This window comes from Delphinus delphis, chromosome 3 (assembly GCF_949987515.2).
Source record: "Delphinus delphis chromosome 3, mDelDel1.2, whole genome shotgun sequence".
In the NCBI taxonomy this organism is placed as follows: domain Eukaryota; kingdom Metazoa; phylum Chordata; class Mammalia; order Artiodactyla; family Delphinidae; genus Delphinus; species Delphinus delphis.
In genome coordinates this window covers 40305468-40329469 of record NC_082685.1, presented here as the reverse complement: position 1 = coordinate 40329469, position 24002 = coordinate 40305468, and positions in this window count along the sequence as shown.

Below are 24002 nucleotides of genomic sequence, written 5' to 3'. Positions count from 1 at the left end.
TGGTGTACCAGATGGGACTATAAGATGCTCTTGTCCTTCTCTTTCACTTCTGTGGCATGGTGCTAGTGCATGTACCCTGTGTATTGCCCCTCTGTATATAGTGTGACCTGTCCTGTGAGCTTTATGTCAGGAGACTGTGACCTTCATGTCTGGCTTCAAAGAGTTCTGCATGGACTCAATAATACACACTCATCATGTGGCCGAGAGTACTCTTTCCAGGCAGGGCTGGCCCCTGTCTAGAGTATCTTTTAGGATGGTTTCCATGAAACAGGGGTGGAGTTTTATTCCCTTGTTTCAGACCAAAGAGGTTCTCACAGAGTACAGCGGTGGTGTCTGTAAGGGACACTTTACTCAGCCTGGCTTGAGTAACAGGAACACTAGACCACCCGCTACTACTTCTACTTGAACCATATGCTTTTCCAATCACCAGTGCAAAATAGGCTATATCTTGATACAGACTGTTAGGCAATGTTGACCTTTTGTTTTGTTAGTTTATACATTATTTGGTTTTATTTTAGATAACTTAGGTTCAAAGTGAGAATGATAAATAGCTAACTAGTTAAAACGTTTGAAAAGAAAAACTTCCTCTGCTGTATTTGTCGTGTTACTTAAATAAGCCTTCTGAGAAGCTGGTGAATCAAGTTCAAGGAGCTGGGACTCTGGCTCATCATGTAGTGAGAGGAGAGCAGACTAACCCCTCTGTGCCTCAGTTTTTTCCCACCAGACACCTACCTCACAGGGGCACTGAGTAAAAGAATTTGGGGAAGGCATTTTAAAGTCTTTTAACACGTGTAAGTGCCATGAGTGATTTTTACTCACCCTGTTTCATAGCTTGGTAAAAGTTCAGTGTTTCATGAGCAAGGTAGGTGCTATATAATATCAGAGAGTAATCTCCATAGGTGTCACAGTTACGATCTTGTTATCAAAAAGCAGTGATATCTTCAGGAACTGTTTTCCATATTCCGTTCCTTCCTCCTAAGGGACAATGGAAGTGTTCAGAAGAGTATCTTCAGTAAAGGAAGAGGGGCATTTCATTGCTGCCCGCCCCCCCCCCCGTATCCCAGCCCCCACCCTCTGCTGGTCAGGATGAGAGGGAATTCCACTGCACTTTCTGAGGGGTTTCTATGACAGCACCGAAGGAAGGATGCGCACCTAAAAACAACGCATCCCCAAAGAGGCATCTGTGGAAGTTGTTTTGTTTTGTTTATTTGATTTTGTTTCAAAATGCATTTTAAATATACTCTTTAGAGCCAGATTAGGTGCACTAAACATTTAGAGAAGTTCTAGGTTACAAACGCTCGTGAACAATTATCTTTGGAATCTGCCAGTCTAAATCTCTTCTAAACAGTATGGCTAAAATCTCAGTTCCCCAATTAGTAGTTGTCTTGTTTAATCATCAGGCACCCCTGCCTCTACCGCTTTACCAGTCCTCCCTGTTTGGCAGTCGCCATCTGTCTGTCCTCTTGTCCCTCAGCTAGAAGGTGTAATGGTTACTAGATTTTCCCAATAAAGTGGAAATTTGGAATCAAAAGGAATATAATCAATTTCCATTCATTGTAGTGCCTGATTAAATCTAACCTGATTTATTTTAAACACATGCTCGTTTTCTAGTTTGCATTTAATTTTCATGTATCCATATAAGGATTGATTTACTGCTTTTCTGCCCAAGTTACTAATTCTGGATCTGAAAATTATTTTAAAACTGTGTGTCGGGCTTCCCTGGTGGCGCAGTGGTTGAGAGTCCGCCTGCCGATGCAGGGGACACAGGTTCGTGCTCCGGTCCGGGAAGATCCCACATGCCGCGGAGCCGCTGGGCCCGTGAGCCATGGCCGCTGAGCCTGCGCGTCCAGAGCCTGTGCTACGCAACAGGAGTGGCCACAGCAGTGAGAGGCCCGCGTACCGCAAAAAAACAAAAAAAACAAAACTGTGTGTCATCTGTCTTATGTGCCCATATACCCCCATTTATTTGTTTGGTTTGGACAGTGATTCTGGAATGAGTATTATCTAGTAAATGTGCTGTTGTGTACAAAGCATGATAACCATATTTTTAGAGAAGTAATTTTTTTTGATTATTGCTTTTTCTTTATTATGGGAGAAATTGTTCAAAAGGAATGAAAAATATGTCCTAAAAATGTATATGCTGCTCAAAAATGTGGTCATCTAGGACATTTAAATAAGTTGCTATGGAAATAGCTGAAGTCTTCCTCAGAAGGCAAGAAAAGAAAAGGGGAAAGTAAAAGCCAGAATGGTAGATTTCTGGAGGCCCCCCATCAACTCGTCGAGGGGGTCCTAAGCAGCCAAAACACAGCAAAACTGGCTTCTGGTATTCTCTAGGGATTTGGGCTTGAGACACTCGTACTTACTTTTGAACATTCAACTTTGATTCTTCAAAGTAATCTCTAGACATGGCAGTGTGTTTTCAGGGCAGTTCACAGGGCAGACCTGTACACTTGTTGAGGTCTTCTCAGGAGTATCCAGCTTTGTTAGGAAGTAACAAGGGATCGAGAAATGGAAGGTGTGGCTGCACCCCCAGAACGATTTCATGAGCCATTCTTTGTACACAGAGATGGTTCTACTGCTTCACCACTAGGAGAGACTGTACTTTTGGTTGTTTGTGCTAGTATTTGGGAAGTATTTCTGCTTCCTCTGAGAGACCATTTACAACAGGTGGGCCATTTGTGCGATGGTTAGCTGGAGTTACCAGTGTCTAAGGCAGGTGGCCTTGGACTGGTTGGTTCCTTGCTCTCCGTGCATGGCGCATGTCAAGTCAGAAAGCCTAGAAACCATTAGCGTTAAAGTCTAGGTGCGTAGAATCCTTGCTAGAGTCGTTAGCGAATGAAGAAGGGCTTTACCTATCCTCATGGTGAAATAGTCCAGGAGTACTTTTCGAGATTGTCAGGCCATGAGCTATGAGCTGCCCTTCATCCTCAGAAGGCTTACAGAAACCTAGGTGTACTGCTTCTATCCCTTGAGAAAAAATGGAAACCTAACTTGATCTAGAGTGGCTATTTGTATTTCTGTTTGTACTGTTTCCATAGCAGCTGACATGGGCAAAACCATGAAATAGAATCTGTTCTGTAAATTACTTCTTTAAGTTTCTCTTAATTTTGCCTTTAGGAAAAAATTAAAATTATTCAAAGACAGCTAGCTGTCACTGGTGCTGCCCCAAAGCTTTCTAAGCCTTTGTGTATTTTTTATGAAAGAAATGGTTGCTGAGGGAAGGTAAAGATTCACCTAAGAGTATCGTGGTATAAATGTAATGGTTTCCAGATGTTTTAATTTTCGTTTTCCTGTGCCAGATATAGAATGCAGTCGACCCCTTTTCAGTAGCTTCTGTTCATCAGCCTGTGTTCTTCTGGGCAATAACTCCCAGAAGGCTTTTCTTAGTGATTGTAAAGAAGGAAAATCCCATCTAGGCCTGTGTGGCAACGGTGAGTGGTCTGTCATGACTTTCTGGCAAATTGAGTTGATGGATTTAAGATAAGCCTTTGGGGTTCCTGTCACAGTTTTCTGGGCTCTGAGGAAGGGTTGGGCCTCCTTTACTGTCGGTGTTTCGAGTATTTTTCACATGTTTGTAAGTTCTTTTGCACTCCTCTAATAAAAATGAAAGCTCTCTGTCAAGAAATGGCTTTGGATGGTTTGGAGATCTGGGGGAGGGGGTGTGTGTGGAAGAAGTACACCCGAGACCTTCAGTTGGTCTTATTTATTTAGAATAAAGAGTAGTCTGATAAGCTACCAGAGTTAGTGCTTCTTTAAAAACATTCTCTGAAGAGATAGGAACTGTCCCTCAGGAAAGCCGTAAAAGCTGTTCCGAATACACTGCAATTGATTTTGATTTTTAGTCCTTCCGAGCAAATGTCTGATGTTATGTTTTTAGAGCTGTCGGTGGCGGGGGGGATGTGTTTTAAAAAAATTTAGGGGTGATTGAAACAATGATTGTCTGGCTGAATTATGTGTGAGCTAAGTTCTAGGGCAGCAGTCCAGTTCTTGTTCTGTTGTCCTGACAGCAAAGCAGATAGTAAGCAGTGTCTTGAAAAGTGATTTGCTTATTTCATACTGACATCTAAAGGCATTAGCCTTCTGTTTGGCAACCCTGGGGATACCCCTCTGCACCGTGACTTATTAATGTTTTTTAGACAAGGCTAAACCTGGATGACTCTCTGTATTTATAGTTTCACTGTTCATATACCAGCTGCTAAAAGAAAAAACATGACTTTTATTCTTGTCTTGAAATTACTCCTCATTGTTAAATTCACCTAAACCCTTCCTCCCAGGAAGGGTTTAGGTGGGTTGCTGCTAGTAACGTCAGCTTGCAGTGTTCTTCTGCTTTAGGTATTTGTCATATGGGAGTCTGGAAACTGTAATAAATATGATTAATACAATATACTGGCTGCTTTGTGTCTGCTGATTGGAGAGGGGTGGGTGCAGAGAAGGAGGCAGAGGAGTCTGTTACCAAGGGAAGACACTGATCTAGAAAGCTGAAACATCTCAGGCTTTCTGCAGTCTTATTGTTGTAACCTTGTGCCTTCTCTTTACCAGAGCTCACACACCTACATCACTATCCTTGAGCTTGCTTTGTTGTTCCAAGTTTATTTGAAGTTCACGCTTAGAAAAGGAAATTGGCCCACGTTGTGAATTATCTCCTCTAAGCCCCAAGCAGTGGTAATTGCTCTGTGAATTTATTCTACCTAATAGCTCACTGGCATTAATCGACTCTCTTCACAACCTGCTGAGATCACCATTGACTCTGCTCACCTCAGAGGATTTTACTGCGTTTGACTCGTTGATCCTCATATGCTTCCAGGAATATCTGAATTTGCCACCAGCTCCTCTGTGCATGTACAGGAAATTGATCTGCAGAGATTTGCCACATTGATTACTTGATCTCCTCTGTGTGCTTCTAGCTCTGAGTCACCTGAGTAAGGTGGAGAAGCAAAAATGACGTTGATTCTTAGAGGGGGAAACCTCAAGTTAATTGTCAAGACCCGATTCCCTACTTTCAAAGAACACATTAAGTTGGGCGCAGCTGACATCAGGAAGTTTCTAACCACCACGGTGGAGGAAAGGGAGGCAAGACCCAGGTGCTCCAGTTCTGGCCCTTGCTTGTTTGTTTTATATCTCAAAGGCTTGTGATTAAATGAAAATGTCCTCATTAGTCAAAATAAAGTCAGAAGAGTCCGCTAGCTTGACATATAAAATGTACAGTGATGGTTAAACATTGGCAGGGAGTGGAGGCCAGTGGAATGAGATTCATCTTCTGTCACTTCTTTCCCTATGCTTCCTGGGTAGGGTGGCAGGGAAAAAACAAGTTCCTTTTTGCCCATCCCCATTCTCTTGTTGGACATAAGTGAAGCGCATTTCAGTCTGCTCAGTTACCACTAGGTGGCAGTGGTTTAAAGAGAACTGTTTAACTACAGAGTCCCAGGGGGGGATCTGAGTCTCCAGATCTCCAGGCACTGCTACAATTTATTGTTAAATGCTCACCAGTCTGGACTGAGATAATCAAGAAAAACAAACTATAGTCAACCCAAGTGGCAATATAAACATCTCTTACCACTACTGAATTTACATAATGTGAAGTTAAGGAAGCCTGACCGATGGCAATCAGCCAGCCAACGTGCCCGCGGAAGAGTGATGAAGAGAGAGACGGCCCGCTGTCCACTATGTTAGGGAGTCTGTTGCTGTTCTCACATTGTGGGCTCCTCATTTCTTCTCAGAATACTGTCCGCTCCGCCTGGCCTCTTCCCACTGGGTAGGAGATTACTCCAGGAAAACTGTCTTGATACCCTTATTTCTTAGCCGCTGTCTCGCTTTTGGAAACAATTCAGTTTCCTCCAGTGTTGATGCCTGAGAGCCCATTTATGAGAGAGGTTGCAGTTCTCTCACAATTCTGTGACCAGAATTAAGCCTCCACTCCAAGGCTGCAAGCAAGAAAATTTCTAATAGGCACAGAAAAGTGTGTTGTTTTAGGCTGGGCACTGGGGGCAGGAGGGGTGGGTGGGCAGTGCTGGTAAGTCTTCTAAGCACTTCACATCAAGGCCTTCAAAAGACCTTCCCCTCTCTATGTCAAGGAATAACTTCCCAGCAGCCTGTGGTGAAGAGGAATACAGTATGTGAAATAACTAGACGCTGGTCTTCAAATGAACAACTAAAAATAAGATGATAATAAGGAGTTTTATTTCATGCCTTTTTGGACCATGACAACTTGCATCACATTTCACTCAGTTGCGCTCCGTGAGGGGGCAGAGGACAGAGCATGCGATAAGAAGTACTGTCATTCTTGAGCATTAGAGCCCTGTGTGCCAAGTGTATTACACACATTGCCTTGTTGAGATACAGCCACTGTGAGGGGAAGATTTTATCCCCAGTATATATGTGAGGGAACTGAAACAGGTTAAATAACTTACCAACATCTCTCCTGCTAATAAATGTCAAATTTGGGACTCTGTCTCTATCTATTGATTAGATATCTATCTATCTGTTGATTGTTAGCCAGTTGCACCTTAAAAATATCAAATTTCTCAGGCATTGAGTAGGAAGCTTTGAGGACAAGCTGAGTCATCCCCTTAGACTAATCAGAAAACAGAGGGCTGAGTTAAACTAGGGCTTTTGTTTTGTGCCAAGTGTCTCTAGTTCCTTTTGCCCTGATCTTCGGCTGGAAGTGGATACTCACATGGGCCTTCATGGCTCCCAGAAAGGACTGTGGCAGTGGGCAGCCCCAGGGCAGTGGGCCAGCTGCGGCTCTGGTAAGAGTGGCTGCCAAGTGAGGGCCACTTGGTATTTCATTTCACCCACCAGTTAGTTTGGCCCTGGAAGGGGTATCAATCCAATAGTCTTGTTAAAAAAGCAGGGGGAGTGGCTAGTGGGCTTTCCCAGGTCTTCAGAATGCATATAGAAAGGCTGCCATCCCTTTCTTTCCAGTGTTCTCCAACACCTGGGAAGAATGCTTTCCCTAGGCCTTGCCTTCTTAATCTTATTATTCATCTTATTAAAAAAAAACTTTTCTAAAGGCTACACTGTGGATGTGCTAAAGCAACAGAAAAATAAAGATTACCTGAAGGCCTACAGTCTTTACCCTGAGACCTAAAAGGGGGCACAAGCAGAAAGGTTTGGCAAGCTGTCTGTCTGGTAATATTTCCCTTCTACTTGGTGATGTATTAATTTCCACAATATGGCAATCCTAGGAGGAGTGCCTATCTTAGATGCTTACTAGTGACTTCTGAGCCTCGGTTTCCTGATCTCTAAAATAGGGATAATACCACCTACCTTATAGGGTTGGTGACAGGAAGTGCTCAGCCCAGACAGCAAGCACTTACTGTCATTTATGCTATGATAAACTTGCTGTGTGATGCTCAGCTGCTTTCTTCACTTCCCTGTGCTTGCATTTCATGTCCTGAGGCCAGGCCTTTTTCTAACACACAGATGTTTGAAAGATTGTTCCCAGGCTTCCTGAGTTCTCCGTGCCGCCTCAGTTGGTTCTCCCTAGGTTAAAACTTCAGCATGTCATCAACTTCTTCACTGCTGGGAGAGCTGTGTGCTCCCCCGGGAATGACATTAGGCTCCACGGGACATTGATTAGTTGGGGTTACGAGAGGACCACAGGGCACTGGAATGGTAATTTCCTACATGGGACCCCAGTGACCCAGAGCGAGCTAGCTCAGCTGGTCTGAGCATGTGGCTAATGAGGGAAGGGTCATGGTTTCACTCCTGTGTGGGCCAATTAGTGTCACGTGGAAAAGCACGCTCCTGGGGCATCAGGCAGCAGCTTTACGTGTGTATGGCACTGGTCTCCAGGATGAATGTGTGGCCATCATCGCTATCAGAAATGCAACCCAAAGCCTACATCTTCCTTCTTATTATTACCTAGCCCATGGTTTCCAAGACTTGGGTCATTTGCAGAGCATCTCCATGATTTTTGCCTTATCCCAAATAGACCACTGCATTTTTATTTATTTGATATGTTTTATACATTGACTCACTTTTTAGCTAACACTTAAAAAGAAGCTATGCATCACTACCATTAGTGCAAAATAGGGAAATTTGCCTTAAATTGAAAGTATACATGAAAATAAATAGGCAACTATTGAAATTAAAACGTTTATCTTCAGACTATAGGCAAAGACCTCCTGAGCCACAAGTGGTCAGTGTCCTCCTGTGTGTTATGAAATGCATGGATATAAGCTGCATGTGTTACGTAATACACACTATGTTCTGTAATAAAATGGTCACGTCAGCAAAAACAATATTCTAAAGCAGTTGCTTCCATGGGAGAAGTTGGAATGAGTGACTAGGGAGTTTCACACTTGAAGTGATGAAATTATTCTTGCAGGAATTTCAACACCAAAGATCTTTCTAATAGCCATAAACGTGTAGCTATAAAACCTATAGTCTGGGGTTTAATTTACATCCAGCTCTTTCTCAGAAGTCATGGCTTTTGTTCACACTCTCCATCGGCACTGTCATTAACACTGTGCTTCTTACACATCCTTATCATTATCGCCCATTTTATGATAAACAAAGCACAAACGTGCAAAGCAGATGTGTTGACCGCACATCTTTGTTCCCCTCCAGTCATGAGCCAATGCACGCTAATCTCCCCAGTTGGCCAGTTCCTTATGGAGATCAAGATATAACCGTTAGTGGTGTTGGTAATAAAAGTGTATTCCTTAATTAATTGAACATGTTACATCCAATCCACTTATGAAAATGTGCACTGGAGGACAAATACACATAAAAAGACACACACAGAGACACACACGGGCCTCTTCAGGGTAGAGAGAGAGCCTGGCCATTTCCATTATTTGAGGCTTGCAATACATGAAAATAGTGAAGAAATGTCAAAGAGTCATAAATGTGGTGTATTTGTAAAATTCAGGCTGAATGACGTACAACTTCCAATCCTCACTGTGTACCTGTGAGTGGGTGCATAGCCTCATTTGGAGGTAGAGCCACAGTCTGTATGTGAGGCGTTTGTGAATGTGAAGTCCAAAGAGTCCTCTCTCCCTGCTTCCAGGTCCAGAGATGAGCCCCAACCAGGAAAATTGTCTCATATAGGAATCTGGATTCAAATATACCATAAGGCAGAGTGTAACATTTTAGCGGTATGGAAACACGAAGTTGTCAGGGCCGTAGAAGTGTCAGCAGGTGAATAGCTTTTCCTTTTCTTTTCATGTCTCCCTTACCTTGTGGGTTCTTGCTGCACAAGAACAGCCCACAAGAATAACTCCTGTTGTTTCAGTGCTGCTTGGGTTATCCCACTTTTGTAGCTTTCTCATCCTTGGAAAGCCATGAATTAGTAACAAAAGGGCCAGACCATTTTATAAGTGCCAGAAGACTTACTCAGATTAGAAAATCAAAATGTTAAGAAGTGGGAATGCAGTTGTATCAGCTTTCTTCCCTTGTGTGTGGACCTGATGACTACTTTAACCACAAGAACTACTTTGAACGACTGCGTGCGCGTGCACACACACACTTTAAATATGACTCAAAAGTTGTAAAAAATTTGGAAGGATGTCAGAAGAATTTTTACTTTTATTTATATCACTTGTGTGAACAAAATTTATTGTTAGTGATGACTATCAAGAATTTGAAGAGACCGTGATTAGTAAGTATTGATTGGATTAAAAGTCTTCAGGAATTGCTATTTCAAGCATAAAATCTGATATTAAAAAACTATATTCATAAAAAACAAATTTTTCATTAAAAATCAGAGATTATTTTTTAGAAATTTTACACAAATTCAGTATTTAATATCTTCCCTAAATTTTGAATTTTATTTTCTTATAATTATATAATAAAGAGTAGTGAAGGCTTTTGCGAAGCCCCATATAGATGCCCGAGTCCCCTCGCATTTACCCCAGTGTGTGCTTTAATATTATAATTTTCTATGTGTGCTATGAAATGAAAAATGTTAGGAGCAGCAGTCTAGCCAGCAGCTTTCCCAAGGAGTCTGAAGCAAGTCATCTGCTTTTGCCCACTGGTGGCTATAGAGGATATTGGGATTTGACTTGATAAATCAAGGCATGACTGAAACAGGATTCAACCATGGTGAAAACTAATAGTACTTCATAAAGTTGTTGAACTGGTTACATGAGATGCTGCATGTAAAGTGCTCAGAATAATGCCTGGAACATAGGAAATACTCAGTGAATGGCAGTTACCATTACCTGGTACCTTGGATACTAGTAAGTTGACAAATTCTGTTGATTCTGTGTCCACAATGCCTCAGCTCTGTTCTTTTATTTTTTGATAAATTTATTTATTTATTTAGTTATTGGCTGCGTTGGGTCTTTGTTGCTGTGCGTGGGCTTTCTCTAGTTGCAGTGAGCGAGGGCTACTCTTTGTTGCGGTGCACAGGCTTGTCATTGTGTTGGCTTCTCTTTGTTGCAGAGCAAAGGCTCTAGGCACCCAGGCTGCAGTAGTGGTGGCACATGGGCTCAGTAGTTGTGGCTCACGGGCTCTAGAGCACAGGCTCAGTAGTTGTGGTGCATGGGCTTAGCTGCTCCGTGGCATGTGGGATCTTCCCAGACTAGGGCTCGAACCTGTGTCCCCTGCATTGGCAGGTGGATTCTTAACCACTGTGCCACCAGGGAAGCCCCTCAACTCCATTCTTGACTTTACTTTCCATTCGTCTTGTTCCACCCTACCATGCTTAGCATTTTATCACTGCTCACCTGACAGTTATATTTGCCTCTTAATTTGCCTCTCAGCTTCCAGTATCTTCATTTTTGACTCCTCTGGTTCAGTTAAGATGCTTTAGGCAGCACGTAACAGAATATTCAACTTAAATTTATTCTTTCATATTTTAAGACATCCAAAGTTTCTAGAGTTGGTTCAGCAATTCAACAATATTAGGCCTCAGGCTTAGGGAGTATGTTTGTGTATGTATGTGTGTGGCTTTGTTCGTTTGTTTTGTCTTCCCCCTCATGGTGTCAGTATGGCTGCTATAGCTCCAAGTAGCACCACCACTCATGCTAACATCCAAAAGCATAGAGGAAAGGAGTGTTCTCCTTGTATATTTCCTTTTCCATTCTTCAGAAAGCCTCTTTGAGTTCCTCAGAACACATCTACCTTAAACCAATCATAGACAAAGGGCAATGGGATTACAACAATTGATTTGGACTTCTCATCATTTATCCCTGGGCCTTGGCCTACTTTCCCTGAGCATAGTACTAGTGCTATACCCAAATAGAACTGGGATTCTGATAGCCAGGAAAGAGTGATGGCTGTTGGGTAAACAACCAGCATTTCCAGCCAGTCCTTCCTACATACCACTGGCAGGTTCATCAGGGATTTCCTGCTTGAACAAGAGCTCACAGCCTGCTGGGTGAAGTCCCAGCCCCTTCACCTGGAATTAAGTGTTTGATCCCTAATCTAGCTGATGAGGTCAGATTCCACCAGCAAAATCCTGTACTTTTCCTTCATAGCTCTTTATTACCTTTTGTAATTATACATGAGTTTAGGGAAGTTTATGACTAGTGTCTCTGCCCAACTAACTCCAGAATATAAACGCCATTAGGACCATGTCTGTTTTCCTCACCATTATACTCAACACCTAACAATTCTTGGACAATTCATTCTTGAGTGAATGAATGTCTGTACCTGTCAAAAGGGAGCAAGCAGCAATTTCAACAGTTAGATATTTAATCTGGCAGAAACAGGTTTCTATGCAGCTGTCAACAGAAGTTGAAAGAATTTGGTACCTCAGCATCACCAACATTTTGTTAAAGGAATAATTGCCAAGCCCCATGTGCACGTGGGACCATTAGTAATTCTGTAGCTATGCAAATTAAAACAGTGATGTATGATTTATAGCTTTAATAACATTCTGAAGACTCTTAAATTTTAATCACCTGCAACATCCTTTTTAATATTCAATTACTTTATTAACTAATTAGGTCACTTGCTGAAAAAGCATATAAGGCTGGTGCTATTTTAATATCAGCTGAGCCTCACAAAATACCTTTGAAATGGTGCAAATGGTTTATTTATTTTAAACAGATCATTAAGATGCTATAATTAATAAACCAATTACTAAAAAAAGGCCAGATAGTGATAGATGCACAAGTACAATAGCAGTGTCCAATGGATTAGTCATTTTTATACACATACATCAAGGGGCAAAACTTAAATGAAAACCCACTTTAAAAAGTGCTTTCCTAAATAATTAATTTGTTCAATGACTGATAACCCTATCACAGCAAACCTGACTTGAGGCTTGTTCATTACGAAAACCTGTACTGTGTACTTTCATTTCATCCAATGACACTCACGATGGAAAACCCACAGCACACTAAGCTTGGTGTTCCTTGATTACTTATGAGGGGCTTAATTTGCAGACCAAGCTGGGCACTTCATGACTTATCAGTGTGTCAGAGTGAGCCAAGCCTCCCGGAGGAGAATCAGAAGGAGATACACGCAGGGTTGGCAGCATCCCTCCTTATTGATTTCTCAGCACCGTGTTAAGGTCTTCAAAGCAAACAGTGTGAACAAAGAAAGCTGAGGCCAAGGCTGTGGGGATTTTTCACCCAATATTCTCAAAGGAGACTGGATCGTAGCACTAAGCCTGCTTTTTTTTTTTTTTTTGGCGGTACGCGGGCCTCTCACTGTTGTGGCCTCTCCCGTCGCGGAGCACAGGCCCCGGCCGCGCAGTGAGCCTGCTTTTGAGGGCACAGAGGTGTTGGGACTATGGCTGAGGATGGGTAGGATGCAGCTCTGAGGCCTGGGGACAAATTTTATTTCTAGGATCAGGGTGAGGCAAGAGGAACCAGATTCTTTTGCTGGCCTGGGAAAGAATGTGGTCAAATCCTAGAGGCCAGGTAATTTTTCTGGCTAACAGCAGTATAATAATAAAACCATAATAACCACCATGTATTGAGTCCTTACTATCTACTTCCTAGAAACTGTTGGTTGCCCATGTCATCTGTTGGATATTTCAGGGTATTTGTTGAGTCAACATTTATTAACTGAGCACCTCCTGGGACCAGGCACTGTTCTGGGCACTGGAGATCTTGGAATGAACTGGACAGGCAAATCCCCCGCTCTCATGGTGTTTACATTCTATTAGGGAAGAGAAATAAAAATCATACATCACGAGAAAACAAAATACAAACAACTACTTTAGACAATGCAAAGTGCTAGGGAAAAAAGTCAACCAGGAGAATGGGAGAGTGTGATGACGGTGACTGGGGCAGCTCTTTGTGACTGAGTCATCAGGGGAGTCCTCTCTGAGGAAAGTAACATGGCAAATAGACAGGGGAGTCTTGAACAACTCAGAGTTTCCACCCCCCCAGCCACCCCATTTCACCAGTTGTTCAGTTCTTTTCTGCTTTGTGTCCTGTTCATGTTAGAGCAGGAGGATGGCGAAGGCAACCAGGGAGACAGACAGGGAGGCAGGGTGGGAGTGAGAGTGGAAGGTGAGAGAGACTGAAAGAAAATGGAGATGGCATCATTACGCTGCCATCATTAGCATTACTGTTCTTTTGCAAGTGCGGGCTCTTTTTTGCAATCAGACCCCAATATGAACTTGTGTGCATTTTGTTGTTAGTGTGTGTACGTGAGAAACTGCAGAGAGAGCTATTTCTCTTCCCTTATGTCTTCCTGCCACTGTCATCCTCTGCAAGTGGTTACAGCTATGTTTTATGTATTTCCAATCTGTTTTAGCGCCTTCATGATGTGTTGATGAAACTTTAAAATATTCATAAATTTCCACATTGTCCCATGGATTCTAAGTTCTTTGGGAAAAGCGACCTAGCCCAAACAATAAATCTGATGTGTGTGCTCCTCAGATACGTGGAAAAAGTATCATCCTGCCTGGGTCCTTAAGAGAAAGCCTCAGAAAGGACCCCCATAATCTCTGTCAATTGTAAACTAAACAGTGGTCCAGTAAAGTGGAACCTTAGCTCGTGAACCATTGGGCCTTTTTTTTTTTTTTTTAACACCCATGAAGAGCAGTATATACCCAACTCCCAACACCAGCTGAATTATCTCTGAGAGGTGTGTTGAGAACATAATATTTTAATGAGACAAGAAAAGGTTAAATATAAGCAGACCCTTATATTAATGAATAATTACTTTGGTGGGTGAAGTTCTGTCGGAGTCAAATGAATCTTTGTTCTTTCCGTCTTTACCAACCCAAGATGGATGCTAATCATGAATGTAAGTGAAAGGAGTATACTAGTGATACTCTAGTATTAAGGAAGAGAGGCTCTGTGAGTTTTGCAGTGAACTTGGACAAGAAAAAGCCAGTTCTGTGTATCTTTCATGTCCTCGAAGGAGACTAGAAGCCATTTTCCAAGTCTTCATGAAAGTCTCTATTTTTCATTCTCATGGTTTTCTCTACCTACAACATGGTTCAAAATACATTACTCAATTTTTGTTCCATTAATCACTAGTATTGTAACAGCATTATAATCTGTAAATTGTCATTGCAAATGTCTATTTCTGCCATATTGAGTATTAAATAGATCTCTTCTAAGAAAATGAATTACTATAAGCCATTTTTATAGAAAAATTAATTCTGAGTTATAGATGAATACTAAGAAGATTTGGGAACCCAGTCCATTTGTGGCTTGGGTCTTCTTTCCTTTTTGAAATTTGGAACTGGAACAAGATGGTTGGGTTTTGAGATCTCCAAAGGACTGTAAAAAACAGCATATGATCCTTCACATGTGAGGGTGACCTCTTGGACACACATCTTTTATTCAAGGGTGGCTTCTTCAGGGTCTTCTGCCCTCTCTCACTTCACCCTTCCTCAGGGATAGATAGGGGGGGAGAGAACAAGCCTGCCTAGAGAAAACAGGTCGCAAATACACCAATAGTGCAAGTCCTAGATCTAATCAACCCCTTTCTCACATCTGGTAGTAATCATACCTTTTTGATTGAATGTCCTATTTGTAAAATGGTGTTTAGTGTCCCACTCCCAAATGTGTACACTTATAAAATAGACATCTGCTCTATTGTCAGTCTGTGTATTAATCATTAGCAAATTTATTTTTCTGTATTTTATTTTATTTTTTATTTTTTTTTGCGGTACGCAGGCCTCTCACTGCTGTGGCCTCTCCCATTGTGGAGCACAGGCTCCGGACGCGCAGGCTCAGCGGCCATGGCTCACGGGCCCAGCCGCTCCGCGGCATATGGGATCCTCCTGGACCGGGGCATGAACCCACGTCCCCTGCATCGGCAGGCAGACTCTCAACAACTGCGCCATCAGGGAAGCCCTGTATTTTAGATTAAAAAAATACAAATAGATATTCCAGCCTTGTCATGCCTTGCAGATCCTCTGGCATTCACCCAGGGCCTGTGTAAACCTACCTTTGAAGATCACTGCACTGAACAATTGACGTAACTTGTGGTAAATAACCAAGGGTTCTTGAAGAAATGTGCCTTATGTTGATGGGGAACAGATCTACTGCTAGGAGCACCTTAAGAAGATTCGGGGTATTTCTTGCATAAGAATCTGGATGGAAAGTGCATTAAACAGAACATTCTGGCCTTTGACCTTCCCTGGAGTTTCTTTTGGGATCACTGGTCAAAGCTTTCAGAGATATGCAGTTATTTCATATGCCAGTGTTTCCCCAAGTTCTGCCCTGCTCATATTACCATCACAATTTTTACCTTGTCAAAGTACCATGGTATTATTATTTTAGAAACACTTGTCTTTAAATTTTCTCATTTTCACTTAATATATTCAAAAAGATTTTTTATATCACTGCCATAAATGGAATGCCAACCTTACTTGCCATAAATAGGAAGAAATTTTTTAAAACAACTAAGTGTGTAATTATTAAATGTTTTAAAACCACAATGAGATGTCCCCTCACACCTATCAGAGTGGCTATTATCAAAAAGACATGAGATAACAAGTGTTGTCGAGGGTATGGAAGAAAGGGAACCCTCGTGCACTGTTGGCGGGAATATAAATTTGTGAAGCCACTGTGGAGAACAGTATGGAGGTTCCTCAGAAAATTAAGAACAGAACTACTGTATGATCCAGCAATTCTGCTTCTGGTATATATCCAAAGGAAATGAAAATAAGATGTTAAAGAGAGAGCTGCGCTCCCATGTTCACTGCAATATTATTCATAATAGCCAAGATATGAAAACAACCTAAGTGTCTATCAATGGATAAAGAAGATGTGGAATATATATACAATGGAATATTATTCAGCCACAAGAAAGAAGGAAATCCTGCCATTTTGAAAGCATGCATGGAGCTTGAGGACATTATGCTAAGTGAAGTAAGTCAGACAGAGGAAGACAAAACTGCATGGTATCACTTATATGTGGAATAAAAAAAAAAGTCAAACTCATAAAAACGAAGAGTAGAAAAGTGAGTGACAGGTGCAAGAAACAGGGAGAGATTGGTAAAAGAGTATAAACTTTCGCCTGTATGGAGAATAAGGTCTGAGGATCTGATGTAAAACATGGTGTCTGTAGTTGATAACATTGTAAAATTGAAGTTGCTAAGAGAGTAGAACTTAAATGGTCTCACCAAAAAAAAAAAAGTTAAATATGTGAGGTGATGGATGTGTTAATGAACTAGATGGGAGAGAATCCTTTCACAATGTATATGTGTATCAAATCACCATAATGAACACTTTATATAACTTACAATTTTGTCAGTTATACCTCAATAAAGCTGGGGGGAAAAGGCTTTAAAAATGCCCCCCGCAAAAAAAAAATCTTCCGTGTGCTACCCCAAATCACCAAACCAACTCAAACAAGCAAAAAACCCAAAGCACCACATGTTGGGAAAGATTGCCTTAAGCTATTTAAAAACTAACAATGTATCTGCTAGACCTTCTTTAAAGGGTTTTGCTGGCTATCTTGACACGTGTAATCAAGCAACAGATTATATCCTCAGCTCCATGAGGAGCTTTCCTCTTCCATTTGGAGGCTGTAAAATTTAGTTCTCAGGCTCCTCCTAGCTCTGCCATTGATTGACGTGCTGTGTGATGCAGGACCTCGCTTCCCCCAGCCATTCACTGATCTGAATCACTGAGAAGTCAATATTCTCAGCTCTGTCAATGCCGATGGTTCTCCTCCCATATCATAGATTTCTGTTTAAAAAAATGATCTCATTTGGTGTTAGCAGTGCTAAATATTTGAGAATTCACTTGTATATTCTCTGGAAATATTTAGTCCCAGGTTTTCTCCTAGCTCTATTAAGAACGTTATGGGACCTCAGTTTCTCCTTCTGGAAAAGGAAGTTAACTTACTAGTCAGCCTAGGGTAACAAGCATGATGGGCAGAAGAGTCCCTTTTTTAAAAAAAATGTTATTTTATTTATTTATTTTTGGCTGCGTTGGGTCTTCGTTGCTGCGTGCGGGCTTTCTCTAGTTGCGGTGAGCGGGGGCTACTCTTTGTTGCGGTGCACAGGCTTCTCATTGCAGTGGCTTCTCTTGTTGCAGAGCACGGGCTCTAGGTGCGCAGGCTTCAGTAGCTGTGGCACGCAGGCTCAGTAGTTGTGGCACACGGGCTTAGTTGCTCTGTGGCATGTGGGATCTTCCTGGACCAGGGCTCGAACCCGTGTACCCTGCATTGGCAGGCGGATTCTTAACCACTGCGCCACCAGGGAAGCCCCGTTTTTTTTTGAAAAGAAAAAAGTATGCTGCCTGGTGACGGAAGAACCAATCTACGTAACACCCAAACACCCAGACAGGCATGAATTCTGGCAGCCCAGCCATCACATTTCCTCAGGGCTGTGTCCCGAGTGCCGTGGCAGGCCAAGTCAACAGGGCCTGTACGCTCCACACATTCAGTATTGTGGAGGAAAGACGATGGATAGCCACAAGTCAAGGCAGCATGTGGGAAACATACTCAAGCGCAGCTAGAAGGGGCCACACTCCACACCTTCAGCAGCCTGGTTAGCAGCGTGAGCTTGGGAGTTAGATCTGGTGCAACTGCGGGGGCTGCCAGGACCGTGAGCCATTTTCTCCAGCCCTGCTGAGCCCCAGTTTGCTCCTAATCTGGAAAATAAGGCGTACACTGTGGATTTGCATGTTACTTCAGTAGCACTTGAAAGAGTATAGGCTCTTTCAAGGCCCTTTCTTCTTCGTGCATGTTTGGCCTGGAAGGGATGATGGGAGACCCAAGTCTGCTGTTTCCTCTGCTGGGTTCAATTTCCACCTGACTCTCATGTGAACTTCGAGTGTGTCCTAGTGTTTAAAGACGTAGGGCCGGGAATTCCCAGATGGTCCAGTCGTTAGAACTCCACGCTTCCGCTGCCAGGGCCTGGTTTCAATCCATGGTCAGGATTATGCTCCACTTACATATGTTTATTATATGCTGTATATAACGCTATATGTTTATGCATATATAGTTATGTAGGTTTATGTACACAAAACCATGTACAATTTAAGGGATTTTCAAGGGCAATTCTGACCCTACCCAACATCTACCATATTCCTGCTTCTACAGTCAGACCTCCACAGGAGCTGTAACTTCATTGTAAGACCAGCTGACAGGACATCATGAGAATTCAATAGGAGAATGTATATAAACTTTTTGGCATAGTGCCTGACACATAGCTAATACTAAAGGTTAATAGAACCATGATTATAATGTTATTATTGTTTTCCATCCAGAGAGGGAAATATCAGCTGTAAGTGCCTACTGGTTATTATTAATATAATTATCTAAGGAAAGAGAGACAGAAATCACTTCCCCTGGGGTTACTCAGTCTTCTCAGAGAAGTATGGGTATTTCAACTGATAGACACTGAGTCCAGGTGAAGGCCTCCAGGGTCCTGGTTCAGGAGTGGCCTGGAGCAGCAATGGGGAGGAGAACAGGCACTGAGTGTGCCAGGACTGGGGAGCAGTTTCCTTTGGTTGGCACGTGAGAGCAGAGCCAGTGGATAAAATCTGGAAAAGTACCCTGGGGTTAGATGGCCTTGAATATCTAGACTTGATTCATTTGGGAGTGGGGAGCCACTGATGATTTATGAGCAGGGAGAGATGCATAGGATATCTGAAGTGAAGGTTAGTGAAGTTAGAAAGTGAAGGTTAGAAACACGGAAACCAGTTAGGAAGCTGTTACAAGGTGTTTGTGAGAAGTCTTTCTGAGCTCAAACGAGAGATGGCAGAAGGAATGGAAAAGATATTAGTTGATTCAGAGCGATTATAATCCTGTATATTTCCTGAGCAGATCTTGGATTTTTTATTGTTCTTTTTTGCTATAAATAGTTATATATTCTCATATTTTCAACCAATAACAAATTTTAAAAAATCCTTTTAAAGTATAAATATGTAATTTTGAAAGCTACAATAGGAATTTAAATAATGACTTAACATTACTGAAGAATTTTACCAACCCCAGCACCGATGGCTGAATCCTGAGAATGCAAGTGGGAAGCCCATGGAAAAATCCCCAATGTGGGGACCATACTTGCCATATAACAATAAGAATATAACGTATAACCTTGGCAGAGAAAAATACCATCATCTCAGATTACACTCCTAACTGAAACCAAATGAACATATTATCTGCTCCCAAATAATTTTGTAACGTGGTGAGGTAAAGGAGGAATAAAAGAATAATAAAAGGAAGTTGCCTTGCAAATATGTTACAAGGGGTGAATGAATATTATTATTTACATTGTCTAAGTCATTTATTTGTTAGTGTTTAAGATATGCAGGTGTACGTACAAGATGCAGCACAATTTTCAAAGAAATTTTTTTCTTTAAAAACAAAAATTTAATTTTTGTAAAACTTGTATTGAAAATGCTACAGGTATGATTGCATCTGCCTAATAGTGTCAACCTGAGTATGGCCTTGGAACTCCTTCAAATAAATGTCTCCCCTCCCATTCAGAGTTAGAGAATATTATTGCATATCCAAATATATGATTTCCTACTAGTTTGTGGTATAGAATATTGTCGTAGTGACATGAACAGTACAACCTGTCCTTCCCTACAAAACTACTTCCATCCAGCACTGAGCCAGTCCACCATTTGAAATTTTTGGTGTTTGGCTTTCCAACTGTAATGTGAGCATATTAAATGGGGTGGTAGTTGTGGTGTCAATTTTTATAGAGTTTTGGGGGGAAATAGATCTTACATTCCTACAAAAAATGTTATAATTTCTGTGTAGGAATTCAAGGTGATGTTTTATTTAACAAAGGAGTCACTCATACAACTGAGAGATTACAGACTTTTACATTTGTATTTGATGTATGGGTTCTTTCAAAAACAACAAAATTCTCAGCTTATAACAGAATACCACATTTGTAATAAATCATTTTCCTGTTGCGGGCAATGGGGCTGTCTTAATTCCCATTTTTAAACTTATTCCCATGGTGTGCATTTTCATTTATTTTCCAGCCATGAAATGAGAAAAAAAATCAAAGTAAAAAGAATAAAGCCTAAGGTTGTATTGGGCTTTTTCCTTGAAAAGACCAAGGGGAGAAAATGGAACCTGATTAAGGGCCCCATATCAAGGTAAGATGAACAGAAATCCAAAATAAGCCAAATGACACTTCCTAAAACATAGAATTATTACATGATCCAGCAATTTCATTTCTGAGTGTATACCTAAAAGAATTGAAAGCAGAGATTCAAACAGGTATTTGTGCACCCATGTTCACGTTCACAATAACCAGTAAGTGGAAACAGTATACATTTAAAATAGACTAATGGATAAACCAAATGTGGTATGTACACACTATAGAATATTATTCAGCCTTAAAAGAAATGAAATTCTGACATACTCTAAACCATGGATGAGCTTTGAGATATGCTAAGTGAAATAAGCCAGACGCAAAAGGACAAATGGGATACGAATCCATTTATATCAGGTCTTTAGAGTGGTCAAATTCAGGCAGAAAGTAGAGTGATGGTTTCCAGAGGCTGAGGGAGGGGCGAGTGGGGAGTTAGTGTTTAATGGGTACACAGTTTTGGTTGGGGGAGATGAAAACGTTCTAGAGATGGATGGTGGTAATGGTTGCATAACAATGTGAATGTATCTACCAGAACTGGACGCTTTAAAACAGGGGTCCCCAACCCCCAGGCTGGAAACGGGTACCAATCCACAGCCTGTTAGGAACCGGGCCGCACAGCAGGAGGTGAGCAGCGGGCGAGTGAGCAAAGCTTCATCTGCCGCTCCCCGCCGCTCCCCATCACTCCCCATCGCTCGCATTACTGCCTGAACCATCCCCCCACCCCCATCCATGAAAACAGTGTCTTCCATGAAACCGGTCCCTGGTGCAAAAAAGGTTGGGGACCAATGCTTTAAAATGATGAAAATAGTAATTTTTGTGTTATTTTACCACATTTATACACATAAATTCACCACATTATACACATAAAATATGTATCTTTTACCATAATTTAAAAAGAGAAGCCAAGTGAAATAGAGAAGGTAGTTGAATTGAATTTATGAGAATTAATGTCCAATTTTCCTCATTGCCCTTAACGTTCTCCCAAAATATATATGTAAGCAAGTACTTCAGTGAGAACAGAGTGATGGGTACACATTTAGTTTTGAAAGTGCAAGCTCTTTTAGGTATAATCTCCCCTCATCTAGGATATAGTCTCAAACAAGTCTTCCATGAATATGTCCCTCAAGAAATCTCATCGATAAACTGGGGAAGTATGGTCCTGATCACACAACTATTAATATTAGGTGGGTGTACCACTTACTTGAGGGTCTCATTCAGACAGCTTATCAATATCTGACTCGCTGCCTGCACGGGGAGTGAAGGGTTCCCTTAGAGGGACCCAGCAGTACCCAGGTTACCTGCAGACACACAGAATTTTCATTCTAAATAGTTTCTAATTCACTGCAAGTCCATCTTGCACCAACTTGACCCTGATATTTCCTGCCTTTCCCATTTGGAAAAGTCTCCTTTGTTTTAAAAGAGTCTTGGCAAACGTGTTGTTTAGTGGAATAAAACGGAAGACATTTTTGAAACACAGACATTGTAAGCCTCAAATCAGGTGCGCAGGAGAAAGAAGTGGTACACTGGAAACGTGGCCACCAGTTTGGAGAGAGTGTTAGCACGAGTGTACAGCTACAAAGACCTGAGTAGCTAACGGTGGATTATTAACCTCCCAAACTCGATTCAATGTGACAGTGACACTTCACAGCACATTGCATCCAATCTCATTTGAAGCTGACAAAGATTGTTTCTGCTTTACATCTATTGGTTTATTAATGGTCTACAGCCTCTTAAGCAGATGCATATTCATTAGGTAGCCAGCTGTTAGGAGGTTCCCAGGTGTCGAATGTAACTCTGTCTTGGAACATTTTTTTTTTCCTTATCATGAAACAAAGTAATTGAGGCCCTATTAAAGAACCAGTTAATTACTAAAGCGATACCTTATGGCACCTTTTTATCATTCAAATTTGAGAGCTCTTGGGACATCTAAAAAATTTGGTAAAGAGACAATATTTAAGAGCCAACCTTTATTATATAATTATAAATATAGAGAGACTGATATTGTATGTGTGGAGATATACATACACACCCTTCCGTGTTGGAGAAATTAAAAGTAAGTGAAACGTTCCTAACAACTGAAAAATTTCAGCTACAATATCCTTTCCTTGGTTCATTATAGGAATTAGGTCCAAAGGACAACACTGATGAACCTAGTAAATTAATTAAAGCTACTTTAATATTTCTTTAATCTTAATCACTTTCCTATAAAAGATGACTTAAAAATGGGTTTTGTGTAACTTATGCTTCAAACTTACTTCTTTTTAATTTAATTTAATTAATTTATATTTTATACAGCAGGTTCTTATTAGTTATCTATTTTATACATATTAGTTTATATGCATCAATCCCAATCTCCAATTCATCCTACCACCACCACCATCCCCCCCACCCCCCCGCTTCCCCCCTTTGCGTCCATACGTTTGTTCTCTGCATCTGTGTCTCTATTTCTGCCTTGCAAACTGGTTCATCTGTACCATTTTTCTAGATTCCACATATATGCGTTAAGGTACAATATTTATTTTTCTCTTTCTAACTTCACTCTGTATGACAGTTTCTATGTCCATCCACATCTCTACAAATAACGCAATTTCATTCCATTTTTATGGCTGAGTAATATTCCATTGTATACATGTACCACATCTTCTTTATCCATTTGTCTGTTGATGGGCATTTAGGTTGCTTCCATGACCTGGCTATTGTAAATAGTGCTGCAATGAACATTGGGGTGCATGTGGCTTTTTGAATTATGGTTTTCTCTGGGTATATGCCCAGTAGTGGGATTGTTGGATCATATGGCAATTCTATTTTTAGTTTTTTAAGGAACCTCCATACTGTTCTCCATAGTGGCTGTATCAATTTACATTCCCACCAACAGTGCAAGAGGGTTCCCTTTTCTCCACACCCTCTCCAGCATTTGTTTTTTGTAGATTTTCTGATGATGGCCATTCTGACCGGTGTGAGGTGATACCTCACTGTAGTTTTGATTTGCATTTCTCTAATAATTAGTGATGTTGAGCAGCTTTTCATGTGCCTCTTGGCCATCTGTATATCTTCTTTGTAGAAATGTCTATTTAGGTCTTCTGCTCATTTTTTGATTGGGTTGTTTGTTTTTTTTTAATATTGAGCTGCGTGAGATGTTTATATATTTTGGAGATTAATCCTTTGTCTGTTCATTCGTCTGCAAATGTTTTCTCCAATTCTGAGGGTTGTCTTTTCGTCTTGTTTATAGTTTCCTTTGCTGTGCAAAAGATTTCAAGTTTCATTAGGTCCCATTTGTTTATTTTTGTTTTTATTGCCATTTCTCTAAGAGGTGGGTCAAAAAGGATCTTGCTGTGATTTTTGTCGAAGAGTGTTCTTCCTATGTTTTCCTCTAAGAGTTTTATAGTGTCCAGTCTTGGATTTAGGTCTTTAGTCTGTTTTGAGTTTAATTTTGTGTATGGTGTTAGGAAGTCTTCTAATTTCATTGTTTTACATGTAGCTGTCCAGTTTTCCCAGCACCACTTATTGAAGAGACTGTGTTTTCTCCATTGTATATCTTTGCCTCCTTTGTCATAGATTAGTTGAC